This window comes from Marmota flaviventris, chromosome 17 (assembly GCF_047511675.1).
Source record: "Marmota flaviventris isolate mMarFla1 chromosome 17, mMarFla1.hap1, whole genome shotgun sequence".
NCBI classification, from domain to species: domain Eukaryota; kingdom Metazoa; phylum Chordata; class Mammalia; order Rodentia; family Sciuridae; genus Marmota; species Marmota flaviventris.
The window spans coordinates 56718020-56725287 of NC_092514.1; positions in this window are offsets into that span (position 1 = coordinate 56718020).

Consider the following 7268-nt stretch of genomic DNA (forward strand, 5'->3'; position numbering starts at 1 on the left):
GTTAGGCACCTTGGCTAAACCGAGACGGTGTTCCCTGGTTTTTTGTTCTTGTTTTTGTTTTTTTAAACTTGTAGTGCTAGGGATTGAACCCAGATCCTCTCCCATGCTGGGCAAGTGCTCAACCACTGAGCTCCACACCCAGCCCTTCCCCTGTTTCTTTTATATCCCATACATCTTCCCATAGATAGAGCTTTAGAAATGAATAAATAACACCAGACCCTGGACAATCAGACAAGATTTACTGATGTCTAGAAATCCTGCCCTTGATTTTATAATGTTCATGAGAGACAAGGTGATTGCCCTCTCGACTAGCATAGTGGAGCTAGGGGGAGTGTTCTGAGCAGTCCGTCCTGTGTAGTAATTGCAGATACATAGGCAGGTACATAGGTAGGTAGGTAAATTGATAGTAACCTAGAGGGAAACAACCTGCTCCGTGGTTCTCCTATGTCCACTCACGAAAGGCAGGCAACATACATTTCTTGCTCTGCCTGCAAACCGGACTCATGAATAACTCCCCACCCCACCCCCAGCTAGCATTTCCAGAGGCCTTGGAACACAGTGAGATGACTGGGCAGGCAGCTCGGAGCAGCAGGTGTCTTTCTTGGACTACTGTGAGAGCACCAAGGGATGTCTTACAACAGAAAGGCGAGCCTTGCAGGGCCAGCCCGGGATTCTGCTCACAAGAAAGGAAAATGAAGGAAGAAAAAGACGGAGGAAGGCAAGAGCAACTTTCTTAGGAAACAGAAATAAAGAACAATTTCAGAGCCGACCACACATAATACCCTGAAGATCCACCGTGCACACAGGCATCTGCAGCATCTTTGAGTTTATTTTCACTGGAATCACTTCTTACTTTTGGTGAAGGAAGGTGAGAAGAAAGGGATTCCATCTTGAAATTCAGAAGTTCCCTGGTGAAGCGCAGTCTCCTTGCAGTTTTAGAAGGTGGCCACCATGCCAATTCCTCCAGGACACATTTCACAACTATAGATACAAATAAATTTACAGGAAGTGCGGGCTAACTGAGCCCTGACTGGTAGACAGTTGGACACAGCATGTTTTTTTGAACCCAGTGAGGGACTCCAGGGACCTAGCCAGTCTCTTTAAACTGGGGAGAGACTCAAATCTGGGCCTATGTGGCACATGCCCAGCTACTCAGGAGGCTGAGGCAGGATCATGGCAAGTTGGAGGCCATCCTGGGGAACTTAGTGAGACCCTGTCTCAAAATCAAAATGTGGTTCAGTGGTATAGCACTTGCCTAGCATGTATGAGGCCCTGGGTATCACAGAAAAGAAAAGAAGAAGAAGGAGGAGGAGAAGGAGGAAAGTAAAATGACATAATATTTGCATATAGCCTATGCACATTCTCCTATGTACTTTAGATCATATCTTGATTGCCTAAAACACCTGGTACAATGTAAATGCTGTGTAAGTAGTTGTTATACTATATTGTTTAGGAAATAATGAAAAGTCTGTACATGTTCAGTGCAGACAAAAACTTGTTTTAAAAAATATTTTTCAGTGGTTGGTTGAACCGTGGATGTGGAACCCACAAATACCGAGGTGCCTCTTACACCTGGAATAAGAAATGATTCGGTTCCTGCGTTGAACGACACACAATTTGTTGAGAAAGACATATAGATAAATATTTAATGTATCTGATATTTCTAAATAAGTGGAAGCTAATTACTGAGTGCTTACTATGCTACTATATTAATCCTCACCACATTTTACAGATGAGGAAACTGAGACCCAGAGCCAGTTGCAGAACAAGGATTAGAACCCAGTAAACTTGCATCAGAGGCTATGTGTTTAATACATGTACAGCAATAAAGAGGAGAAAGTACCAAATAAGATGGGAACACAGGTGGAAGGACAATCGGCTCCTTGCCCCTGGGAGGGCATAGTCAGGACAACATTAAGATGCAGTAATATTTGAGCTGGATCTCTCAAAGTGATTGTTTTTTCAGTCCTTCTTTCCATGCTTTACCAAATGTCACATTCCATCCTAATTTGCCACATGAGTGTTTAGAAAGACACCATGTTTTCCCACTGGTTGCCATTCCCATTGTAAAAGGTGAGCTCACAAAGCATGCTTTTGCTATATTGAGTTCAACTTTGGAGTAGAAGGAGATTGAAAGGGTGTTGGGGAATTTAGAATATGAAATGTCTTTTGAAACTTGCTAAACCTTTCCAGTCTGTGTTGTGGACTCTAGAATCTCATTTTCAGGCCCTGTCCCCAGCTTCAAAGTTAAGGGTCACCCCAGTTTCTCCTCTGGGCTTAGCAGCCCAGTGCCTGCCTACCTCAAGACCGGGCTGTCAGTGTCTACTAGGACCTGGCTGTACTACTACATGTCTCCAGTAGGGGTCACTGACTCCAATAGGTGGTCCTATGCAGAAAACCCTAGGTCCTAACAAATTGTCCTTGACTTGCTCTGTGAAGTCGTCCATAAAATGGGTATAACACTCCCTGTCTGACTTCCTCCCAGAACAGAGGTGAGAAATGTAAGGATAAACGTAGACACCTTCCAGCGTGATTCAGAAGCAGCACACTGACTTTCTCCCACCTCCTGTCCAAAGGATTTAAAAAATGAAAAAAGCCATTCCATAACGACATCTTGAGTATCAGTCACAGTGCCAGGTGCCATGAACGATTCAGAAATTATTTCTGCTTTTGCACAAAAGGATTTCGAACAAAAGTTTAAAGCAAACTGTAACCCTGACTATGGGTGGGGGGCTCTGCCTCTCCTTGGTGAGCGGTAGACGCAGCAGCCCCTGCCCCGAGAAAGATGAGGGGGTTTGAAAAGGAAGCATGTTTACTTTCCCTGTGACTGGACATCTCTCCCAATGACTCATCTGTCCCTCCCTTACACAACCCGGTGTGCTAGGGGGAAACTGAGGCACAGAGAGGCCAATTGACCTGCCCAGGGAGCCGGACTCCAGGAACTTCCCACCCAACTAACCCCACAACGTGGAGCGGGGAAGGGGAGTGCGAGAACACTGGTGGCCAGAGCGGGCTGGGAGCGTCAGAGAAGGGAGCATCTCCCTGCCCCTGACTCCCTGGCAAGTGGCGTGAGAGGAGGGCGGCCGGGCGGCCAGCCTTCTGCAGGAGCGCCCCCTGCTGGTCAGCAGTGCCTAGGCTCTGGGATGGAGGCATGCTCGGTGCTGGAGGGGTGGTTCCTTTGGAACCCAGAAACTCTCCCAGAGTAGAGTAGGAGGGGCTCTTTCACTCTGCACACGGTGAATGCAAATCTCCAGGAGAAGTGACCTGCTCAAGGCCTCTCAATGAGCCCGCAGGTTGCGGATCTCGCAGCCCACCTGTCGCTCCATCTACCCTGCCCTCCTCCCCACAGTCCCTCGCTCTCCTTGCACCCTGCCTGCGCCAACCTGCCTCTCCAGCCTACCTACCCAAGGAATCCTCTCGCACTGCGACCCCAGAGCGCTCCCCTCTCCAAAGCCCTATTGCTTCCAGGGACCTTAAGGTAAAAAGGGCTCTCGGTTCTAAGCATGGCTTTGCCTGCTTGTTGGCATAATCTTGGGGACCAGGGATGGCGGAGGAAGGGAGAGGGAGAGGGAGTAGGGTTCTTTCTTGTGGATTCTCCACCTACCTCCCAGCCTCTCCCGACCCAGAGATGCCTGGTTATAGGCTGAACTCCCTAGGTGATAAATATTGATGCAAAGCAACCCAGCCTAGTCCCTTGTCCTGGAAAACACAGATACAGAGGCTGACTTTTCAGCTTTCCTTCTTAGCTGGGTGACCTGGGCAAGTCACTTAAAATCTCTCAGAGCCTTGAGTATCAGTCACAGGACAAAATAGGAATAAAACTACTTTCCCTGAGGACAAAAATAGGAATAAAACTACTCTTTGGGCTGGTTGTGAGGATTAAACAAGATCCCTACACATAGTAACACATACTTGCTTAGTAAATGGTAAATTTGATTAGTCAGATTTCCAAGGAGGCTTGTGCTGATCTCTCTGCCTGGTCCCCTCTCCTTTTTGGCAACCTCTTTTCTAGGTGTAAGTCTTCCAACCCTAACCTTCCCACCCTTGCCTCCTGTTGAAGGCAGCACCCTAGAAGTGGTCACTCAGTGAACATATATGGGCCATAGGGAAGGACAGCTCTGAGTGCTGGTTTCCTCACCGTGTGCTCTTTCCAAACGTATCTTTCTTCTTCCGCTGCTATTCACTCTCAGTTCTTGGGACTTATAGCTGGCATGAGACCCATCGTGGTTGCTCTGACACCCTCACTGTGGCTTGGTCATTCAGCACTGGGGCTCAGTGGCATCTACCATAAATTCCAACACAAGTGTCTGAGAGAAAGGGGAAACCCACACTGGTGCTGTCGGCACCTGTCAGAGACTGTTGGTCAGCCCTGGGGAGGAAGCCTGAACACCAGGAATCCAAATCATGTCCATTCAGTTGGTTGTGGTCACGGGGACAGGGTATGTGCCGTGAAGCACGGTGGCAAACATATTTGCATACCTAATAGAATAAGCATTTAACTGCCATGGTAAGTAATATTTGAAAGTCATGAAAATTTGTTTAAAATTGTGTAGAAAAGGAAATTGCCCCCTTGTGAACTGTTTTGAGTCTTGAAGAATCTCCTCTGTCTGCCCAGGCCTCCCTGCCAAGTTGCCCTGCTTGTAAATCCACATCTGTATGGACAGCTGTTATGATTTAGGTGTGGTGTCCTCCAAAAGCTCACGTGTGAGACAATGCAGGAAGGTTTAGAGGAAAAATGATTGGGTTGTATAGTCTTAGACTTATCAGTGAATTAATCCCTGATGGATTAACTGACGTGGTAGGGTATGGCTGGAGGAGATGGAATTGGGGCTTGGCTTTGGAGTATATATTTGTATCTGTTGAATGGAGATTCCCCCTCTGCCTCCTGGTCACTATGATGTGAGCTGCTTTCCTCTGCCACACTGTCCCGCCATGTTGTTCAGCCTGTCCTCGAGTCCTGAGGAATGGATCCGGCCTTCTATGGACTAAGACCTCTGAAACCATGAGCCCCCCAATAAACCCTTCCTCCTCTATAGTTGTTCTGGTCAGATCCTTTAGTCATAACAGTGACAAAGCTGACTAAAACAGCAGCATCTGCTAGGCACTTTGCATATTTACACATTTGTTGCAACAAACATGGCCCCAGGTCCAGTGTCTGCAAACCTCCATTGATGGTATTGGGAGAAGCACATTCCCCTTCCCCAAATGATCTATAGGGGGAAAATGTTTTCTGTTCTTCTTTTTTAAGACAGGCTGCTCCATCTCTTCCCTTCCGCTCACTCACTGGGCTCTTCCTCATCCTCCCTCTTCCCTCTCCACCTCACCCTCAATCCTGAGGTCCTGCTCCAGCAGGGACAGGCAGAGCCTGACTCTTCAGCCAGATATCTCTGAGAGGAACAGCAAGACCTGTGACAGTGCTGGCTTTCTCCTGTTGTCTCTCTGGTGACTTCTGGAAGGAGACACCAGGAGAGGGCAGAAAATGAGAAAGGTTCCTCCACCCCCACAACACAGGGGATTGGAACTATGGCCTGGAGTTTCCCGATGCCTGCTCATTCTCTTGGGTGGAGGAAGATGGGATGTACACAAGAAGCCAGCAGGCGCTGCCCTCTGGCCCAGCCCCTCTGAGTGACTTAGAAACAGGTCCCTCCTTCATACATTATTTCCAGCCATCAGAAAATGACTACTACAAATATCCCCGTGATGTGACTGGTATCCTCTGATGCCCAGTTCCCTTTTGCAGTACACAACATGCACAGCTATGCATGTGGGCCCTAAAGGCATACACCAAGTCTGTCCTCTACCAGCTGAGCAGAAAATGGAGCCTCACTGACTGCTAGCTGTCCCTGCAAGCCTCCCATTCATGTCTCCGGTAGGAGTGTGACCACCTAATTGCACTTGGCCTTGGCCCTTTGATGTTATCCCTGACCACTGGCTTTGAAATGAGATGGACCTGAGCTCACATCTCAGTTCCAGCACTTGCTAGGACTGTGACCTCAACACACAGTCATCCTGGACCACATATCCCTTATTGGTGAAGGGCAGGTGTCACTGGCTCTAGAATTGACTGTAGTGAGGATTATGAGGAAATAAGGGTAGTAAACCAAGGCAGGCCTGAGTCCCCCGCATCAGACCCACCCCAAATGTTCTCTCATTTACATTCCAAACCCTGCTCAGGGACATCAGCTTTGCAGGTTCTCGATGGGCAGCATTAAGCCCTGTCCTTGGAGGTGGAGATGGATTCCACAAGCAGAGGGAAAAGGCAGTAAAACAAGTGCTACATGAAATATGTATGTCGGGTGTGGTGGCGCACACCTTTGATCCCAGCAACTCAGGAGGCTGAGGCAGGAGGATTGCAAGTTCAGAGACAGCATCAGCAACTTAGTGAGACCCTGTCTCAAAATAAAAAAATAAAAAGGGCTGGGAATGAAGCTCAGTGGATAAGAAATTCTGGGTACAATCCCAGTACCAAAAGAAGAAAAAGAGGAGGAGGAGGAGGAGAAGGAGGAGGAGGAGGAAGAGGAGAAGTAAGTACGAAATATTTGCAAGAGTCCTCTACTGAGATCTTCCCAAAGAGTTCTTTTACAAACCCAAATCCTGAGTTCTGAATTTCTTCATTCATACATTTGATTTTAAATTATTCCAGAGAATACTGAGCAGCACATCTCTGGGTTAGAAGAATAGAAGTTAGCAGGTGGCTTCCAACCAGGACATCACCCATGACCCTGGGCATCTGCTCACCTCCATCCTGGCTCACCAGGAAAGCCAATTATTCTCTTCACTGGTCATTTCTTTCCTCCTCCTCCTCCTGCTCCTCCTCCTCCTCCTCCTCCTCCTGCTCCTCCTCCTCCTCCTCCTCCTCCTCCTGCTCCTCCTCCTCCTTCTCCTCCTCCTCCTCTTCTTCCTCCTTCTCCTCCTGTTTAATTTGGTGGTACTGGGGATTGAACCTAGGGGCTTTCTACAACTGAGCTACATCCCCAGCCCTTTTTATTTTGTATTTTGAAGTAGTGTCTCACTAAGTTGTTGAAACTGGCCTTAGACTTGCCATCCTCCTGCCTCAGCCTCCCAAGTCACTTGGATTACAGGCGTGCACCATCACACCCAGCTTGGGCATTTCATTTTATCAATAAATTGTCCTTAACATATTGAGTCTTTATCAGATAGCAAGCACTGAGCTAGTTCATTTCATTATCTTATCTATCTCTCCCATTTCTTCAGCAGTTGACATGCAATGACCACCTCAACCCATTTTTTTTTAATTTTTAATTTTT